Here is a 22555-nt window from a genome sequence, read left to right as displayed (position 1 = left end):
ACAAATGAGTGAAGTTTCAAAGGAGCTAAATTAGTCTGTTTGCTTTTGTGTTCAGAATATGGAGAGTTTGTGGGCGCCTGGGTGGCTCAGATGGTTAAGCGTCTGCCTTCGGCTCAGGTCATGATCCCAGGGTCCTGGGATTGAGTCCCGCATCGGGCCTCCTGCTCCTTGGGAGCCTGGTTCTCTCTCTCTCTCTCCCTCTCTCTCTCATGAATAAATAAAGAAAATCTTTAAAAAAAAAAAAAAAAAAAAAAGAATATGGAGAGTTTGTAAGATGTGGGTAGTAAAGGAAAGAACTGTTATATAACTACTGACTTGGCAAGTAAGTATTTTGTGGGCTGCAATTGATTTTAAAATAAATCAACAAGATAAGCCAAAGGTCAACAAGTTTATGTATATCAGCTATTAATGAGGAGAATAGTTTCTTGATTAGACTAGAATAATTTCTAGGGGGAAGATAGATTATACTAACAGCTTATATAAATATTTTTGGCATCAGTTTGAATAAATAATACATAATGAAAGTATTTCTTTTTTTTCCCACAGTACATTTATTTATTTTAATTTTTATTGTTATGTTAATCACCATTCATTACATCATTAGTTTTTGATGTAGTGTTCCATGATTAATTGTTTGTGCATAACACCCAGTGCTCCATGCAGAACATGCCCTCTTTAATACCCATTAGCAGGTTAACCCGTCCTCTCACCCCCCTCCCCTCTAGAACCCTCAGTTTGTTTTTCAGAGTCCATCGTCTCTCATGGTTCGTCTCCCACTCCAATTTCCTCCCCTTCATTCTTCCCCTCTGCTATCTTCTTCTTCTTCTTTTTTTTTTTCTTAACATATATTGCATTGTTTCAGAGGTACAGATCTGTGATTCAACAGTCTTGCACAATTCACAGTGCTCACCATAGCACATATCCTCTCCAGTGTCTATCACCCAGCCACCCCAACCCTCCCACCCCATCCCCACTCTAGCAACCCTCAGTTTGTTTCCTGAGATTAAGAATTCCTCATATCAGTGAGGTCATATGATACATGTCTTTCTCTGATTGACTTATTTCGCTCAGCATAACACCTTCCAGTTCCATCCATGTCATTGCAAATGGCAAGATCTCATTCCTTTTGTTGGCTGCATAATATTCCACCATATCTTCTTTATCCATTCATCTGTCAATGGACATCTTGGCTCTTTCCACAGTTTGGCTATTGTGGGTATTGCTGCAACCAATGTTTGACAAAGTAGGAAAGAATGTCCAATGGAAAAAAGACAGTCTCTTCAACAAATGGTGTTGGGAAAATTGGACAGCCACATGCAGAAGAATGAAACTGGACCATTTCCTTACACCACACACAAAAATAGACTCAAAATAGTTGAAAGACCTAAATGTGAGTCAAGAGTCCATCAAAATCCTAAAGGAGAACACAGGCAGCAACCTCTTTGACCTCAGCCACAGCAACTTCTTCCTAGAAACATCGCCAAAGGCAAGGGAAGCAAGAGTAAAAATGAACTATTGGGACTTCATCAAGATAAAAAGCTCTTGCACAGCAAAAGAAATAATGAAAGTATTTCTTGAGAACAGACTATGCATTAACAAAACAGCGGGGTTGTAAAAATACGGCCTATGCAGTCCAGAAAAGAACCACACCCCCCAAAAAAATTATCTACCAGTGGGTGTTTCTATGTGGTAACAATTTCCTTCCTTCCTTCCTTCTTTTCTCTCTCACTATCCCTCTTTCTTGCATTTTTGCTTTCAGCTTTAACATCTTGGGGTTTTGCTGACCCTGGAGGATTGCCTCTCCTAGGTTAGCCAATTCCTAGATCAGTTAACAACTCCCCTGGGAGGGTGCCTATATGCAAACAACCTAATCCAGAGTTTATGCCCCAATTCACCTACTTTAATGGGTGTCCACACTCCAGATCACTATTCCCCTGCCCTAATCACACAGGATCAATTTGGGACAAATCCTATAGCCAAGAACCCCTAAAATTATTCAAAATAGCCAATCTTTTAGTCTGCTTTCCCTGACCCACCCATTCTTTCCTACATAAACATTATGAAGCTTCTTCTTCACATTTTCCCCTCCTCACTCCTTCTGACTCCTGATGTACCCTGCTCCTTCTCTGTGGCCTTGAGTGGCATGCAGTGCCTCCTATTTCTAGGAAAATGTGAGTAAAAATTCCTTATTTCATGACAGTCATTTCTGTTTATATATATTCTGTGAATTGTTTGTATATAACTCTACAGACCAACAAATAAGAGATCGAAATTGAGACCCTTAGCTTGGAATACATCAACTGTTTGCATATCTTGTTGCTGAAGATTTCTTCATTGTTTATATTTGATGTATGTTTCTCCTGTGAAAAATGATACATATTCTTTGTAGGAAAGAGTTGTTAAATTTTATGTTTGATGATATATATTTCATGAGAAAGCTTCATGGAAGACAATGGGTAACACATGTTTTTTCTTGAATCATTCAGGTTTTTATATTAAAAAGATGGTATGCTAAGTCACTTTACTAGATGATCTAAGAAATTAAAAAAGTGATTACAGCAGAATGCTTATCCTTGAGGATCTCTTCAGTAGGTGAGGCAAAATTATAAATTATCAAGTATAACATGGTAAGTTCAAAAGAGTGAGATACAATATGTTGGACAGAATCAGATAATTTCTAACTGAGAGGAACAGGAGAGGTATCAAGTAGAAATAAGATCCGAACTCAAATTTGAATTAAGAGTTAAATTTTGACAGGCAAATCAACATAAACAAGACATTCTAGGGGCACCTGGCTGGCTCAGTAGGAACAGCATGCAACTCTTGATCTTGGCGTCATAATTTCAAACCCCATGTTGGGTGTGGAGCGTACTTAAAAAAAAATTCTAACACAAGCAGTAACATGACCAAGAAAAAAAAGCAAAAAAATATGAACACGGTTTAGTTATGACACCGGGTGACCAAAACATTAGTCAATACTAAAAGAGAATTGGAAAAAAGAAAGATAATTAGGAGAAGAATATCCTTTTTGTGTGTGATTACTATTTTAAGGATGATCAAATCTCACATTGCTAGATTGTTACACCAGAAAGTTGTACTAGATTAATGGCATTCATGACCTCACTTCAACCTTCCCTGGAGCCATGTCCTTTCCCATGTAATTTTGTGGTGTGCTGCAGGTTGGCTCCTTGTGATATAGATTCTGAGGTGCAGATTAGTGGCAGGAAGTGAATTAGGGAAAAATCTTGGGCTCAATACTAGCTGAATGAAATGAAGAAGAAGAAAGTTGAACTGCAATGCAGTTTCCACGGAAGCCTCAGCTGATGCTATAGGAAGATCTGAAAATGAAATTACTACTCAAAACTGTTTACAGCTGGGGTAAAAGGTTTTAACCCTCCTGTGTCAACCAATCACTGACTACAAGGAAGTAGGCATGATCTTTGGTAAGGTAGCTCTCTTTAGCTATGGCATTTCCTAAACTGAGCTGACACTTGAGGAAGCCTTCCAGTAGCACTCACATCAACTGAGATAGCTGGTCCTTCATGCCTGAAGGGGAATCTGAAAAGCATGCAATAGCTTTCATCACACAGTGCCTTCCCACTCAGATGGATGGTCATATGATATGATTTGGTTGACCCATGTGATATAATTTGGACAATGGATGTTAGTAAATCTGACAAAAGCAAAGGTTTAAAAGTACTGGAATGATTGAGCTTGTCCTTTTTTTCCACCTACTCTGTAATTAATATGAGAATATGATTGGGCTTGCATGCTGAAGCTAAAGATAAAGGCATGGATAATTCAAGGGCCACAAGCCATCTTAGCTGAGACCATCCTGTAAAAGCAGTCAACCAGCTGACGACCCAGGCTTCTCTTTGAGCCAAGATCCACAGAGCCACCTCAAGACCCGGTGCAGATGGCCACCGATTCATGAGTGAGTCATCCCAATCAGATGCATTATGTGGATGTGTGAACTAAATCAATGTTTATTGTGTGCATTGGAGACTCTCTAGTTGTTTACTATTCAGCATTATCATTGCATTAAATAACTGACATATTAGTTAAGTATTCTATTTATTATTATTGTTTATTATATTATGATGATAATAAAATTTATATTTCATAATTCATCTTGATATTAGGATTGCTGTATGGGATAAGTTCAATAGCATGTACACATTTCAGAGGGAGTCTCCTTAAGAAGTATTATAACTCAACAATAGATCTATGGATATTTAAAAATGGTAGATAGGGACAGAAAGTATTATAATAGTTCAACCAGGAAACCTGCACTGCAACGTCACACCTGCTCTATATTTCTTTCTTGATATAATTCCAATAAAATGTAATTCAAAGGCAGTTAAATGTAAAGAAGAGCATAGAGGTAAAAAAACAAAAAGGTATTTCTATGAGTCCTACATTTTGCCTTGATAAGGAAATAGTATGTTTAGTCAATTAATTCTCAGGTCATCACTTTATATTTTACATTAGATATCCTTGAGTTTTCTGAGACAATTAGACTTTACACTTCTAGATATTTAATTAACTCAACTATTAAGTATAAAACATTATATTATTCTAGTTTCCTTTTTAATTAAAATATCAGATTTGTTTATTCTAGATTGGGTAAAATATGACAGAACGTTGAAAAGAGTCATAGCTCCAAAGAAAATTAGTAAGTTAGTTTCAAAGACCTATTTCATAATTCAATACGAATCATTAAAGAAAAATCAATCAAAGCTTAAGTGTCTATCATCCTTTCATATTTATATGGTAAATATCTCTTGGTTATGCCTTTAATTGCTTACCTTTTTCTTACAAAATTCAATTAGAAGAATAATTTTAATTGTCTTGTCAATTTCAATGGAATTGAGGGGGAGGGGGTAATTAAATGACCTGTTCATTTATGAGTCTTCTTACAAAAACTAAAGTTATAAAACATTCTAGTTAATTCTTCTACCTTAATGATTTTGACCATCTACAATTAAATTAGCCAATAGGCTTTCATTCAGGCACAGAAGTAAAGTATGAATTAACATTTCAAGGAGTTATTTCTATCATAAAAAACAGAAGTTTATTCATTGAAATGGAATGGTAGGGATTCTTTGCTAGAGTCCTTCTCAAACTTTTTGCATTCTACCTAACCCAATCAACCTCACAATACAATTGATTTCTTAAAATAAGCATGCTTATGTAAACCTCAGGAACCAAGAAAGAGACAAAACCAATTTTTTTTAATGTCAAGATTCCATTTAGTCTCAATTCCTTTACATTTAATAGAGTCTAGTATTTTAACATATTTTTGGAATCTTTTTATGATAATAGTGATTAATCATTACCAGAAATAGTGATTGACACAATCATACTCTTTTAAGAGACTACTTAACATAATTGATAATTCTAGCAAGTGAGAAATTTCTGTTGCCCTATGCAAGAGAAAAATAACCAGTTGTTAGAATTAAAAAAAAAAAAAAGAAGGCCAATTTGTCAGTCACATAACAGTGTCAAAGTCACTACTGTTTTGTTTTATTTCAGGCATTGCTTTTTTAAAAGCTGAATGCTCGACTATTTCCTAACCAATAACAAGTATGGTATAGCGTAAAGAGAGTTAAAATGCCTGGATTTGTGCTCTAGCTTTGACATTTACTGGGCTTATTTAAATTTGATAAGTAATTTTTTTCTATAAGATAAAAAATAATACCTATCTCCAATAAATATAGTAATTATCAATTAGCAAAGTAAAAATCTATAAAATACAATAATCACATATTATTATAAATATATAATACATTAAACATATTATAAATATATATAATATTACCAAAATATGTAAGTATTGCCAAAGAAAATAATATATATGTATATACCAAAGTATATATATACACACACACACATATACTATTTATATACATATACTGAAGTGAATAGTATATATATGTGTATATATATGTAGTATATACATATATAGAATTTACTTTGGTAATACTATAGGCAATTGAGAAAATAGCTACTTTTGTGTGGTCTGGAAGCCTTCATGTCAGAATTGGCTGTTGGATAGATGCAATACTGTGCTTAAGGAATTCCTTAAAGAAATATGGCATGAAAAGATCCCAACTTTTTAATAAAGCCCTGTGTAGTCTGGGATTCCTATCTATCCAGCCTCATTTATACCATGTAGGATACAGTCAGGTCATCATTCTACAGAGGTCATTTTGATCTCAAGACACTAACCCGCTTTTTGTATGAACACATTTTCATTCCTTAGGTTCTAGCTTAAAGCATCTCATCGGAAAAGGTTTCATTGACAGTTTTAGCTAAATAATGTCTCCTACCACCCTATGCTTTTCCCATCCACAATACTACTGTTTTTTTCCTCATAGCACTAATCATAATTCATATCTCTTTGTTAACTTTTTTATTATCTGCCTCTCCCACTGGATCTATTTATTTACTGCTGCACTACCAGCTACTACTCTGTTACATACATAATAGATACTCATTAAATATTTGGAGAATGAATAAAAGAAATAAAAGGAAGGAAGAAAAAAGAAAGGAAGGATTAAATGAAGTAATAACAAAGAAAAACAAAAAATCTTCCAACATCAACACCAAGTCAAACAAGGGCAACAGTATTTCTAACCGTTCTTTTCCAGAAAATAATACATAAAGACTTGGAAGTGTAAAATAGAAAGCTGTATGCTAATGAAGGACAATTTTACTTGGGTTAAAAGAAAGAGATTTAAACAACAAGCTGGACTGAGAACCATGATACTTAAGCAATCAAGTTTCTGGGAGTCTATTGTAAAATCTAACAGTATAATATTCACCTAGACCAACTCACCTATTCTTGAACACACCACTCGATTATTCAACTACCTTCCAAGTCACCAGTTCACTCCCAATTCATTAACTCTACTATTTTGTCACATTGATCACTCTATTCAATTCTTTGCATCTCTATTTGACTAGTTTGGATTCACAGATCTGACTGTAGAAACATTGTTTCTCTCTGTTCACCCCTGGGAAAGATACATTCTGGTCAGGCCCAACTCTCTGCTTACTTTACCCTATGCTTGTCTTTTGTAGCTGAATATTGTTGGTGAAAAGTGCAGTTATGTTACCAATTCTCAATTCTAATTCCCAGAATTGCTGGTCATGTATCTTAAATAGACCCACTGGACTTGAACTACACTCTAGACTAAACGGACTTAACAAATACATGCAGAACATTCCATCTAACATCAACAGAAGACACATTTTTCTCAAGTGTACATGAAACATACTTCAGGATAGATCATATGTCGTGCACTAAACAAGTCTTAACAAATTAAAGAAAATTGAAATCCTATCATCTTTTCCAACCACAGTGGTATAAAACTTGAACTCAAAAAAACTTGAACTCAGTAACAGAGAAAAACCGGAAAATTCACAAATACACGGAAATGAAACAACATACTTTTGAACAACCAGAGAGTCAAGGAAGAAATCAAAAGGGAAATCAAAGGTATTTAAAAAAAAGTATATATGTATATGTAATCAAATCATCATGTTGTACCCTTTGTATATTTTATATATATATTGCATATATTATTTGTATATTTTGTATATTATCTGCATAATTGTACATATATGCACATATTTTATATGTTTATATATAGTATAAAGAATGTATATATAGCATAAAGAATGTATATACTCTATATAAATGAAATTGTGCATACACACACACAGACACACATATATATATACACAATTATATCAATTATATCTCAATAAAGCTGGAGAAACTACTAACCCATCTAAATCTGTTACTATATTCTCTGCTTTTTCTCTTCTCCCATGGATATTTTAGTATTGATTACATTCTTTCTTTTATGCATCACTGATCTTCCTTCTCTTCTGGAAGCAGAAACACAGAAATAGAATCAAGCATTCTCTGTTATAATAATCCATTGACCTCATGTGATCTTCGGATATTATCTGCTCTCCCCTTCATAAAAAAATTTAAAGAAAGAGTTGTCTATGTCTATTGCTATTGTTTTTACTCATGCATCAGTCAGGGTTCAACCCAGGAAGCAGAGTCAGTTGTGTGTGTTTGTGTGCGCGCGTGTGCCCACACGTGCACACGTGCATGTGACAGAGAACTTGCTTACTCTATTAAATAAACTGATTAGACTGTCTCTGTAAGGCTGCTGCCCCCTTGTCTGTATTGGAACTTGAAATCCATGGGCAGGCAGTCAGGAAGTAAATGTCACAAGCAGGCTGGAATGTACATACATAAGCTAGAACCTCACAAAATCGTACTGGAATCTATAAGGAAACCATGAGGTTTCTTGTTGCTTCTGTTCTTGGTAACAATAAAACTGGAAGAAACTGGACCCTTTTGTCACAAAGCTAAATATACACCACTGGTCAGTAACTGGAGAAAAGGGGAACAACCATAGGCACAGTTGCTTCTTCACACCAGTGGAGTGGGTCAGCAGCTCCATAATAAGTGTGTGAGTTACAAAATGGTTTCTGCTTCGCTTCTGCCTTTCAAACCTCCCAAGAATCTCTCCTGTTGTTCACCCTAATGGAAACATACAACAAAGAAAATTCTGGGAAATGTAGTTCAGCTTGGCTAGGCTGACATATTACAAAGCTGTTCCAATTCCCAATCCACATTCTATACTCAACTAGACTATATCAATTAGTTTTCCGTACTAGCACTACTCTGAGATTGATTTCTGTTCTGATTTTTTAAGTCCTCTCAGCAGCTTTTTGTATGGTTGTTGATTTAAATAATTGATTAGAATTGAAATTTTGGAGAGGGTCTAGAGATAAGATTTCTTTCTGATGCTAGTAAACTACTTCCCTGCATGGAAAGAGAAATGACTGCTTGAGAGAAATTTTCAGCCAGTGGTGACAGAGGTTATGTTTCTCAACCAAGATAAATTGAGAAGCAACGTGGGCCTTTTATTACCTTCCCAGAAATACACCAGAATGATGCATAAGCATATTCTAGAAATGTAAGACAATTAATATCTTATACTCCCCTGCTGGAATTCAAATATTGGACAATCCTGAGAGCTGTCCCTAATTGAGAGTGAGCTGTGATTAAAGCCATAGGTATATATCTCCCACAAAGTCAATATATAGACAAGTTTAGGCTGAAATTGCCATTCAAATATTGCTAGCAATTAGCATGAAGTTTTTTATCAAAAGTTTCTTATATGATATTTTAAAAACGAGCTAAGAAAAATAATAAATAATGAAAGAAAGGGGATAAACTGGACTTTTCCAAGCTGGTCTGTTCAAAGAAATAATAATTATCCCAAAGCATTATTTTTTAAATGAAGAGTTAACAACTTCTGGACCAAACAATATTTAACTAAGAGTGTATAAAATATCTCACTCATGTTATTTCTCTTTAGAGAAGTGTCTCTATACTCCATATTCTTATGTATTATTTGAATTTTGGAAGCATACATTATTTTTGCATTTAAAAAAATCCCATTTTTAAGAAATATGTAGTTCAGAGAAAGAAAAGCAATAAAAATAAATAAAACTAAATTTTATAAATATACACAGACACACAAACATACACACACAACGTGTAGGTGTATGTGTACGTGTATATGTGTGTAAGTACTTGCAGTACCTGCAGTGGGTTACAATGCAGTCAATAAAAATATACTTACTACTAATCTGGAAAAATGCTATAATGTACTTGTAGCTTGCAAAAGTGTATAGCATTCCTATTTTTATATAAAAATATATATTTGATTGTATGCATACATATAATAAAATTTTAGCAGAAGTATTGGAAATATCAGCAAGAATAACTGATGAAATTAACTTGAAGCAGACTGAGAGCAAGTGATAAATTTCACTCTGTAATTTATATACTTCATAATACAAACTTAATTGCCAAGAATAATTTCTAATTATAAATTAAAAAATAAAATGAACAATCCAATGTCCTGATTTTTAAAAAGCCTAAGTGTTCTTTGAGAAAGAACATGATCTGTGTTTTCCAATTAGATCAGATTTATACCAATGTACCATGTGATTCACTGGATTGTCTCAAATGAACCCAGGAAATGCATTCATTTGGGATTTGAGAGAAAATCAACCTCCACAGAGGAATTCAGTGGAATTGAACTGCAGAGCTTGGTTGTTGAATTGGCTCCAGGTTTAATATGTAGCCAATGTGAACCTTCTCTCAGTTGCAAGGACCACGTTCTGTAGCACTGAAGGAATGAAGATTCTATAAGACATAACTCACTGGAGTTCACCATACAGTGTGTCTACCGCAAGGAATGAAACCAACAATATTCAAAACAGCATAAAGAGGATAGGGTATACAAGCAGGTGTTTTAATTATATGTGGGAGGTGGCATCCCTAACCCCACACAAACATACCTATACAACTACCACTAGGACTCATAAGAAAATTACCTTCCCTGCTATAATCTGGAGAGGTTATATTAAGATGACACATAAAAATAATCCTGGGATTCCTGGAAAGGTTTGGGAGGCAAAATCCAAAGCAAGACTAGACTTATTATATATGTAAAATACAGAAAAAAATAAGATTTGGGGGAATGGGCACTCACTTTCACCTTTTGCTTTATATATTTAAGTATTACTTAATATTTGTACTGAGCATATGTTATTTTGTAATGAAAAAGATCACATTTCATAGCACATATTGATATTTGCTAAATCATCTCTTAGAGTCTTTAGTAAGTTCCTTACTATTCTGTAGCTAATGCTTTCTCCCTATGAGTATGAGTATATTTAACTTGCTGCTCCTATTTTTACCCCACTCTCTTCTGAGATATATCTCAAACTTTCGATACTATCCAGAGCTGTTAGTATCTCATTTTAGCCTGTCATCCCACATTTCTTGGAAAATGAACTAGGAGAGAGTTACTTATTTTTAAGAACTCTAAAAAAGTAAGGTTTTGTTATTTGTTTTAATACTATGAAAGAGGAGGTAGTATAAAGATAAAAAAAGCACAAGAGTGATCATTTAATTGTATTCAAGCAAATTAAAGCCCTTAAATATGTGATGTTACTCAGTTGCTTAAATGAGTTCAGATTCATTGCAAAATGACTTAATTGGTAAGAATTCCCACAAAATGATAAGGATTTATACATTACAATGACTGTGATATTTTCTGTCCTGTATTAATAATAACAATAGTAGGCAATACTTATTAAGGTTTTCTATAAGCCAAGCACGATACTAAACACTTTACATAATCTATATAAGCTTATCCTCACAAAAACTTAATGAAGTTTGCTCAGAGGGTTAAATAAAGTGTCCTGCAATACTGGGCTAGACACAGCAGACCTCACCTCCAAACACAGGACTCTCTTAATTCTAGTTCAATTCTGAAATCTTTTCATAACTCACATTAATGTGCATGTAAAAATAGAAATAATCCTATTTTTTAGGATCTCTCAAATATTCATTGGCTTTGAGTCCCTTTGATAGACTTTCTGGTGTCACATGACACCAACCTCAGAAAACCAATATAATTAAAGGGCAGAGTTCAAGAGATTCAAGCTTGGTAATATCTATTTCATTATTAATTAGGTAGCTTCATTACATAGGTGCTAAATCACCTAGTGAAAAAGCAGTTTCAACTCAGAATGAACATGTTATCCACACTGTAATGTAATCATTTTCACTGAAGTAAAGGTATTATTGACTTATCTTTTGGTGTCTCCTTCCTGAATATTTCTTTAAGAATCCATGTTTTACCATGGAGCAATTACTGCTTTTCCATTCCCTTAGCATTTTGCATGCTTTGCCTTCAAAACTTGATTCATTTTCTTATATTATAACATTACACAAATACTTAACAACTGATGTAGATAAAAGAATCCCAGAATTGGCATGAATCTTAGAAATTACCTCATCTAAATCTTTCATTTTTGTAGAAGAAAGGGAGAATGAGAGTGATAAGATAATTTGGGAAATTCATGACATCAGAGAGAAAGGGATGGTTGGTATGCAATACAAGGAGGCAATATTTCTTTGCTAATGTGACTGACTTTGAAATTGGAAAAATGTGAATTCAAGTCGTAGGTCCAACAGTTGGCATTCGTGAAACCTTAAACAGACCTAAGCAATTTTGTGTGTATGTGCCTCAGTTTCCTGGCTTGCTGAGTTGTAAAGGGTTAAGAAAAATGCTTTGCACATAGCAGGTAGCCACTGGTAGCTACAGGAATACATTATTGAATTAGGTACAGCCAATGGAAGAGAAATTATGCTAGATAATTTCCATCTGTCTCTTAGATTTTCTCAGATATCACCATTCTTCTAGTTACTATGACAGGATATCTTGTAGTAGGTTTAAATGTTTCCTTTGTTTGATTACATCCTATTTGCAACCATTCATCTCAATTCTAAAACACTTAATGAGGAATAACTATGTCCCAGGCATTCTTCTAAATTCTGTGGATATAGATAAGGACAAAATGCTGGAACTTCATGTCAATTAACTCTTCCCTTCCTTTAGGAGGTAGGATTTCATATAATAAAGCAACAGGTTCTCTTGTCCTCTGGTTTCTAGTTGGGTTGGCCAACGAACAGTATGAACAGTTTATCATGGACAGTAGAGGAATGAAGTGCAGGTTTTTATTCTGTTAGCATCCTCCCTACTGAACAACATGTTAGCTGCATTCAGGCAAATCTGTCCCCTGTTATCCCTCTAAGCTTATGCATCATAACAAGTACCCACTGTGTTTTACCACTGCATATTGATTTTTATTAACCATGCCTACACTTTCCTGTAGTCCCTTACATAACCTCTTTGAGTGTGTCACCTGTTTTCTGCTTAGCCCCTGATATATACACTTCAAATCTAGAAGGTAAATTCTCTTACAGGCCATGAGACCACTCTTGATCAGGGCACTCTGGGAGCCTAGGACCTAGTGGGCCAAAGGAACCAAAACTGTAACTGGGGACACCTACTTAATTGCCTCTCCACAGTTAGCTACATACCCAGAGCTATAAACTCCCAAATGGGAAATACACACTATTGTACAGTACCATGTACTTCTAAAACTTACATGCTAAAATCAGTTGTGTTAGCCTGTTCATTTCACAGTTAGTATACTATTTTCCCTTCTTCATAACCTTTCTTTCACCATTTCTGCAGTACTATCAAAGATATTACTATTCTCCTAGTCACTCAGTAATATTATAGAAGTTTTTAATCACTTTCTGTTTTATTGCAATTATTTATCCACTAATTTTTAAAATACTTAGTGAACAATTCCTCTGTGCCAGGCAATTTTCTAGGCCCTTGGATATAGATAAGGACAAAATAAGGGAGCTATACCTGGGAAGAAGAATAAACAAGTAAACAAACACATGAACAAGATAAATGTCGACTGCTGTATTACTAAGAAGGAAAAAATCATGATGTAGAAGAGAGAGTTGTGACCACTGCCAGAAAGATTTCTTTTAAGTCAATACAATAGAGAATAAAATGTTAGGGGTGGTGAGGCTACTGTGAACTGGCAATGAAAGGATGATCCCAAGACTGCTGTGCAACAAAGATTAAAAAAAAAAAAAAAAAAGTTGCATTTCAGCCAGAAAGACAAATGCAAAGTCTTAGAAATAGGAAAAAGCTTGGAATGTTCCAGAACATTAAAAAAAAGCCAGTATGGATAGAGTATAATGAGTTGTAGAACTACACGGACCAGATCATGCTGAACCTTGCACTCCACAGTAAGGAATTAGAATTTTATTCTTAGGATAATAGCAAGTCACTGATATATTTACTCTGGAGAATTATATGATTTAAATTAAGTTTTTTAAAAGTTCTCTCTGGCTGTTTTGTGGAGATGAGCTGTGAGGGATCAAGAGAGAAATCAGGAAAAACAGCAAGGAAGCCAGGTGGTATTGTCAGAGATGGAAAGCAGTAGAGAGATTAAGGATCTATTATGGGATTAATTATGCAGAATAAAGGAAAGGATGATATCTGGAATGACTCCTATAATTCACCTTCCACAATCATAAGCGTGTTGGTGGCATTAACAGATGGGGAAGACTGAGCGTTGCCTTGTTCTGTACATGCTATTTCTGAAATCTTTCTGACATACACCCACACCAAAGCCATTTCTCAACAATCCCCTTCATTCAAGTGAGTTAAGCAATGGTTTCCCAGTCTTCTACAAAATATTCAGCACACAGTTAAAAGATTTATACTGCTGAAATAGGATTCCAGAAACTTCCCCTCTCAATCCCCCCCCAAAACTGCAAAAAATCCCTCTTAGACAAGGTCAGGACTCTTAGGACTCACAGTCATGGTTTCTGAAACCTCTCTTCAAGCCTTATAATTTATTCACCTATTTCTCTTCATGAACTACAACACATAAGAACTCAATGTTCCCCACAGTCCCCAGCATTTTCCTATATCTGTTCTTTTGTACCTTTTTACTCTGAATAGAATGTATTCCCCATTGTCATGTGATCAAATACTTATTACCTAGTGTCCAATGAAATTTCTATTTTTTCTATAAGTCTTTTTTTTTACAAACGAAAAAAAAATAAATTTCCGTCTCCCCTGAAAATCCATTATACTTTATTTGTCCCCTTTCATACCCCTTAACTCTTGCTGCCTTATATTATCATTTGATAGGACTACGGAATATTCTCTTTTATAATGTATGTTCATTATCAGAAAAAATCTGATTAAATCGTTCATACTCCATAGCATTTACCCATATTAGTCTCTAAAAAATGTTAAATGACTAGATGAACAAAAGATTAGAAGATGTTTAATAAATCTAAATGTCTGTTAAATTGAAGGAAATTAACAGTGATGGTTCATATTGATTCATGAGATACATTGAATGAGTCAATGAAATGTGACTCAGATGTTAGCCAATGTTACTCTGTTCGAAATTTAAACAAAATTGGTTATATCTATCGATCTCCTTCAAATAGGAAGTCCTTCTCAACATTTTCATGAATTTGTAAAGGCCTCTAGTTAATACAGATATTTTTGATTTGGAGTTTTTGCTCCTGCCAAGGAGAAAGAGCTCCTCAGTCTTTCTACAGCTGTCTTTCTTCTTCTTTTTCTTAAGTTAAAACATGTAACTTGATTTGATTTCCATGATTAAAATTAAGCATGGCAACAAACACAAGAACAAAACACTAAAAATGGCCAAATATATGTGTCTAGAGCCTTTATCCAGCTCCCAACTTCTTCCCTGCTCCCACCTCCCAACACCCCTTTGCCCAGAAGCTTACAACTCTCATCCCTGAGTTTCTTGCTTCCTCCATTCTCCACCCAAAGCAAACAAAATTCAGATTCCCTCCTTTATTATGCTCTCCATCCCCAGCTCAGCCCCAAACCTCACTCATAGTTAATGTCTCTGATTAAGCAACATCTGCACCTTTTGCTGACAGAGAAACTAGCAATTTTCAATCTTCAGATTTTCTTTTACTTTTACCAATTTCTACATGAAGGCAAGAACAAAGAGGTTTATTTTTTCCCTAGTATAATTTATGTAAAAAAAACATATATGCTAACATGTACACACACTCTCATTCTCTCTTATACACATGAACACATGCATGCATGCACATTTCAGAAGCCACAAGTGGCTATTTGGGTTTCAAGTTTAACCTTTTTTTTTTTTTTTAATTACTAAAGTTCAGGTGTTCCAAAAATATGGGCCTGTGGACTGGTAACTCACCTATAATAAAACACCTTATAAATAATGTATATAAACCAACAACAGAAGCAAAATAATTTAGGAAACATTTTATACACAGATTCATTCTTCGGTCATTTATTCTAACAAATGTTTTTTAAGTGCTTACCTTTATGCCTAATACTGAGACTAGAACAGCAGCCCAGAGACTCATGATACTGTCCTGGTACTTGCAGGCTGTCACAGAAGACAGAACACGAACAAGTTATTACAAAGGTTCCTGGTGATAAAGTGGTGGAATAATACTGAAACACGTAAGATGCACAATTAATTTATTCTGGAGAAAGTAATCTTTGAGAGTTACAGAATAATTAACTAGGGAGGCTACATTAATCCAAACATGTTACATATTAAATGATGGATCTATCTCTAGATAATTCCAGGGAGTTCTAAATGACTGAATATTATTTTTTAAGCTTTTATTCATTTTATTTAATTTAAAAAAATAATAGTTGAGGTCTTTTATGGTTATTTTTTTAGTTATGAGAATGTTGACTTTATTTTAATAATAGGAAATATTCTTTAAAACCTATTTAGTTGCGGGGCGCCTGGTTGGCTCAGATGGTTGGGCGTCTGCCTTCGGCTCAGGTCATGATCCCAGAGTCCTGGGATCGAGTCCCACATCGGGCTCTCTGCTCCTTGGGAGTCTGCTTCTCCCTCTGCCTCTCTCTCTGTCTCTCATAAATAAATAAATAAAATCTTTAAAAAAAATATTTAGTTGTATTCTTTAAACGCAAGTAAAATCAAAGGTGATTATTAATTAAATACGGGTATAGGTGGTAAATAGCTATCACAAAATTTTTAATGTAATACGTGATTAAGTGGCTTGGAAACACTGATAAACATTTTAAGAAGTGGTTTATATGGAGGGATATAATTCAGAACTTCAGCTTTCTCAAAGATGCCAGTTATTTAAGTTTGAAATTCAAAATAATTTAATATTTTACAAATATCCATATATAAATGTATATACATGGATATATACACATATATATTCAAAACCCATAAAGAGAGCACATAAATCAACATTCTAATGAAGAATATGTCAAGGTAATGGGATTGTAAGTTTTTCTTTAACTTGTGGGTTCTTAAAATTTGTATTTTTATGTTTTACTCTTTTCTATTTTGATTTCTATTGACTGATAAAAACAATAAAAGAAAAAAATAAGTACTTATATATCTTAGCGCAGCCTGATAGAACAAATATGACAGGCTGGGTAGCTTAAAAAAAGAAATTTATTTTCACACATTTCTTGAGGGTAGGAAGTTCAAGGGCCAGGTGTTGGCTGATTTGGTTCCTGAGGAGAGTTCTCTTCTGGCTTGCCAGCTACCTTCTCCCTGGAGGGAGAGAGGGAGATAAAGAGGAGGGAGCAGCTCCGGTGTCTCTTCCTCTACTTCAAAGAACACTAATTCTCTCACGGGGAACCCACCTCATGAATTCATCAAAACCTAATTATATCCAAAAGCCCCACCTCCAAACACTGTCACATTGGAAGTGGGGCTTCAACATATAAATGGTGAGAGGATAAAATCGGTCCAAACAGTATTATAGCAATTCCATGTAACCATGTTTTCTAATGACATTCTTTTATAACAGATATTTCGCTTTCCTTTCAGTTTTCCAGAAGTGCTTCACTATGTATATTCTTCTCTGATTAATCTAAATGACAATAGACAACTCCTTATTGTGTGGCATGGCTGTAAATTGCTACTATTTTTTGTTTTGTTGTTTTGCTTTATTTATTTTAGGTATTTAGTTATTGGAAATTGAATGTTTTCTGATGTTTTAAAACTCAGTGAATATTTGTCTTAGTCTGTTTGGGCTGCTCTCACAAGGTTCCATAAACTGGATAGCTTGTAAGCAATAGAAATTCATTTTTCATAGTTCTGGAGGCTAGAAGTCCAAGATCAAGGTGCTACCAGATTCACTGTCAGGTGAAGTCCTCTTCCTGGTTCACATAAGCTGTCTCATCGTCTCCTGGCTAAGTGGAAGGGGTTAGGGAACCCTCAGGAATCTTTTATAAAGGCACAAATCAAATCGTATTCACAAGAACTCCTCCCTCATGACCTAAGCACCTCCCAAAGACCCCATCTTCAAATACCATCATATTAGGGATTAAGGTTCAACATGAATTTGTTTGTAGGCCCAGAAGCCTACACCCCTCGTTCAGTCTACAGTAATTACTTAATACTTAAGGATGGTGGTGAAAAATTTTTGTTTACAGCTGTTATATTAGTTTTGCATATTTTCACAATGCCTAACTTTAAAGAAAATTTAAGGTGGTTTATATTGTTGATTTCTAATTCTGGCAAATGTAATGTATATCTGTGCTATATCTACTTAATGAACATTTATTGTATTTTAAATATCAATAAATACTCTTAATTCTGACTGCCACAGATCTACTAAATTCACTTGGTAAAGAATAAATAATCTTCTGACATATCTAAATGATTTCCCAGTTCCTACGTTTGAAGTCAAATATCAGTCTCTAATATAAAGGAAAAACTCTAAATATTGATATTTCTGTGTGCACTGATATATTCTATTTTAGCCTCAGTATTGTCTAACTCAACTTCTCCTTGTCCACCCAGCTTCCTTTTCACTACTTTCCATCTCAGAATATGAAGACATGATAGCCACTAAGTGGCCATGTATTCCCTTGTTTCCACTGTGATGGCAAAGCCTTCTAGTCTAAGTACCGCGCGCTAACCGATTGCACCACTGGAGCTCCAGCAAAGCCTTCTTTAAAAGCTCACATCAACAGACACTTTTTTTTCTTGAATTCTAAACATTCCTAGGCATATGTGTGATCTTCAATCTTCTCTTTCTTTTCTTTTTTGATAAATTTTCATAGTTCAATTTCATACTCTTCTTTCTTGTCCCTTGTTGTTCTTTCTTTTATTAATTTTGAGGCTCAGTAGTAGAGGCAGACTCGTTTACACCTCTCTGTTGAATTTAACTTTAATCTTTTAATATATTTATGTTTGCTTCTGGGAACTACTTTATCAAATTAAAGTCTACTTTATCAGATATTAATATAGCCACCCCAACTTCCTGATGACTATTATTTTCTTGATACATCTTTTTTTATCATTTCTATCACAACATGTCTGTGCTTTTATGATTAAAGTGAATACCTTATAACAACATACAGCTGGGTCTTGATTTTTTTTTAAGATTTTATTTATTTGACAGAGAGAGCACAAGCAGAGGGAGAGAGAGGGAGAAGTAGGCTCCCTGCTGAGCAAGGAGCCCAACGTGGGACTCGATCCCAGGACCCTGGGATCCTGACCTGATCTGAAGGCAGCCGCTTAACCAACGGAGCCACCCAGGTGTCCCTGGGTCTTGCTTTTGTATCCATTCGGAAATTCTCTGCTTTTCAGTTGAAGTGGTTAATCATTTAAATTTAATAAGATTACCAATATGGTAGGATTTAATTCTATAATCTTGGTAAAATTGTTTTCTATTTGTCACTTTGTTCTTTTTCATGCTTTCTTCTCATCTTACCTTTCTTTGGATTCATTAAATATGGTTAATATTGAATTTTATCTCCTTTATTGACTGGTCAGCTATACTTTGTTATTTTGTGTTTTAGTGGTTCCCCAGTGAGTACAGTGTGTGTACCTTATTTATCATTGTGTACCTTGACTTGCTATTATATCATTACATATAGTGTAAGAACCCTGCAACAGCATGTCCCCATTTAGCTCTCTCAGTCCTTGGTACTCGTGTACATTTAATTGTACATGTCCTATACACCCCACAATGCAATGTGATTATTTTTACTCTAAGTAATCAATTTTATTTTGAATGAATTAAGAAATGAGGGGTGGAATCTGTTACATTCCCCATATATTTACTCATTCAGTATTCACCATTCAAATAGATCCAAGTTTTCTTATGATAACATTTCCCACGAGCGTGATTAACTTACATGAACATGTCTTATAAGGCATTTCTTTTTTTTAAGATTTTATTTATTTATTTGATAGAGAATGAGAGAGAGAGAGAGCACATGAGAGGAGGGAGGGTCAGGGAGAGAAACAGACTCAGGCCCAATGTGGGACTCGATCCTCGGACTCAGTCCCGGGACTCCAGGATCATGACCTGAGCCAAAGGCAGTTGCTTAAGCAACTGAGCCACTCAGGTGCCCAAGGCAGTTCTATTAGAGATATATCCCAAACCTTGTTTTAATCTGAAAATATTTTATTTCATATTCATTTTAAAATTCCAAAGCTTTAGCAGTATGAACTCCAACCCTTGTTTCCCCCACCGAGCAAGACCACTACTTTTTTTTTTTAAGATTTTATTTATTTATTTATTTGAGAGAGAGAAACAGCATGAGAGGGGAGAGGGTCAGAGGGAGAAGCAGGCTCCCCGCCAAGCCGGGAGCCCGATGCGGGACTCGATCCCAGGACTCCGGGATCATGACCTGAGCCAAAGGCAGTGGCTTAACCAACTGAGTCACCCAGGCGCCCAAACCACTACTTTCAAGCTTCACTTCTTGTGCTATGGTTTCAAATATGCCCCTATTCAAAGAGCCTGGATAAATGTAGAGCTCACCTCATATGTTTCTCTTTTCTCAAGGACCAAAGTCCTATGCTGTCTAATGTTGTCCAATGCAAAAAAAAAAGAAAAATATTTTGTCCAGTTTTATAGTTGTTTATAGCAGCATGTTATGTTTATTTATTTTTAAAGATTTTATGTATTTATTTTAGAGAGAGAGAGAGAGAGCGAGCGCTAGTGGGGAAGGGCAGAGAGTAGGAGAAAGAATCTGAAGCAGCCTCCACACTGAGCACGGGCCCACGCAGGGTTTGATCCCACAACCATGAGATCATGACCTGAGCCCAAACCAAGGGTCCGATGGAAATTTCAAGTGAATCGTTCGGAAACATCTGGAATAAATTGAGAAGTCCTCATTTATATATAAAAAGAGACAAAATTTTGAACTTGAGAAGATTGTGCTCATTGAAATGAGCATTTTTGCATTAAAAATTTTCTCTTTTTGTATAAATTAAAGCCTTTAAATTGTTAATCTGGTGGGATATGAACAATTTTAAGAAACTTTCAAGCTTTATCTCTAATTTAAAAGCATTTTGTTACTATTTAGTGATGTCCTTTTTATTTTAACTTGTGGTAATTTTGTGCTAATAGGTAATACAATATAAATGTCGTATTGATCAACACTGTCACTAGTCTCCATACGCTTATAATTATGTTTTTACATATTTTTATTGATTCTTTGAGGGCCTGAGGGAACATTTAAATCAATTATAATATCTCTTATTATTTGGGTACAAAGTTTTTTGCTATTAAATTATATTGATCTAAATTTCATAGAGCATATCTCTTTGCTTTGATTTCTGCACCCCCTACCTCAATATTCATTTCAGGTAGATTCTATATAAATACGAAGAACAAAGGAAAAGGAAATTAATCTAGGGAAATTAAAACAGTCATTTGATAAACATGATACCAAAGAGAAGTTGTAAGATTTATTCTAATACCATTAGGCATTCGTATACCATTGTTTGATCTTAAAGCTGAACTAGCAATCTGAGCCCATTTGCAACAAGAAAAAATATCTATTTTAAAATATAATTCCATATTCATTTTTGCTCCTTTCTCCAAATGATAATAAGTTGAATTTTTAATTACAGAATTTAGGAAACAAAGCAATTATAGGATTTTAATTGCTAGAAGAGGATTTGTCGCCATATTGGTAGGAGAGCATCACCTTCTTTATAAAGTTTAAATCTCAAATCTCTATAACAAGCCTTGAGAGGGGAATTAATTGAGAGTGCTTCTACAGAGAATAAAAGACTTTTTGAGTAGCCATATACTTATACACTTATAGTAAGCACCATGAAGCTAAAGCAATTATTTCTTCTTGACTTATCTCCATGCACATCAGCACTGGTTTTCCAAGTAGATTATTTATTAATTCAGCTACTATTATTGCACACTTATTTTATGACATCATGCTAGGCAATAGTAATACAAAGATGAATAAGATGTTGTCCTTGTCCCCAAAGAACTCAGTGCAGTAGGAAAGGCAAACATATATACTCATTTACAGTAGAATGCCACAGTTACAGAAATGAATTAATAAGCAGAGCACTGCTGGAGCACAGAAGAAACTCCATCCGTATATTATGCTTTAACTTAATAACTCATTGAACGTATATTATGCTTTAACTTAATAACTCATTGAACGCTCACTATGTGTCAAGCACTGCACTAGAAACCATGTTATAGTTAAAAAGATTATTGAACTTGGATCTTACAACTTAATTTTATACCCAGTTCTACAACCTCTTAGCTGAAAAATCACATACAAATAACTTCACCTTTCTGAGAGTTCTTTCTTCCATCTGTACTACAGGAATAATAATATCCAATGGCTTTTTTAATAATTAAACCTCTTTAATGTAACCAGTCTACTTCCATCAGTGATAACTCTCCTCCCTATCTAAATGACCTCCATTCAGGTTCCAATACCCTATACTAGCACAACACACAAATGGAAAGTTTCTTACATTCTTCAGGCTTTAACATCCCATGGCAGACGCTCCCAGATGCTCCCCCATCCCACATGGGATCTTAAACCCCACTTTAGGACACAGACTCCTCTCTTTTGCAGCAAGCTACTGTCCATGGACTCACTTAATGGCTTTCAAAAAGAAATTTCAAGAAGAGAAAGGAAGGGAAGGAAAAGAAAGGGAAAGGCAAGGAAGAGAAAGGTAAGCTATGCATAGTCTGCAATATAACAGAATATGAAAAGCTTTTCAAAAGTGGTTGTACTATTATGCAGCCATCAAAAGG

At 34.8% G+C, this 22555-nt stretch overlaps 1 long non-coding RNA gene across 2 annotated transcripts in view; it reads right to left on the bottom strand.

Annotated features, from left to right (window-relative positions):
* Positions 1 to 1407: 1407 nt before the first annotated feature.
* The window catches only part of LOC113924829, a 118820-nt gene continuing 97672 nt past the window's right edge, over positions 1408 to 22555 (bottom strand). For both annotated transcript variants that reach the window (XR_003520819.2, XR_003520820.2), the window contains exons 5-6: positions 15836 to 15903; positions 1408 to 1468 (exon numbers count right to left, since the gene is read on the bottom strand). This is a non-coding gene — a long non-coding RNA (uncharacterized LOC113924829). The remainder of the gene's footprint in view (positions 1469 to 15835; positions 15904 to 22555) is intronic.

The sequence above is a fragment of the Zalophus californianus genome, chromosome 2 (genome assembly GCF_009762305.2).
Source record: "Zalophus californianus isolate mZalCal1 chromosome 2, mZalCal1.pri.v2, whole genome shotgun sequence".
In the NCBI taxonomy this organism is placed as follows: domain Eukaryota; kingdom Metazoa; phylum Chordata; class Mammalia; order Carnivora; family Otariidae; genus Zalophus; species Zalophus californianus.
Note: the sequence above shows the minus strand (reverse complement) of the source record. Positions and strands in the feature narration are given on the sequence as shown.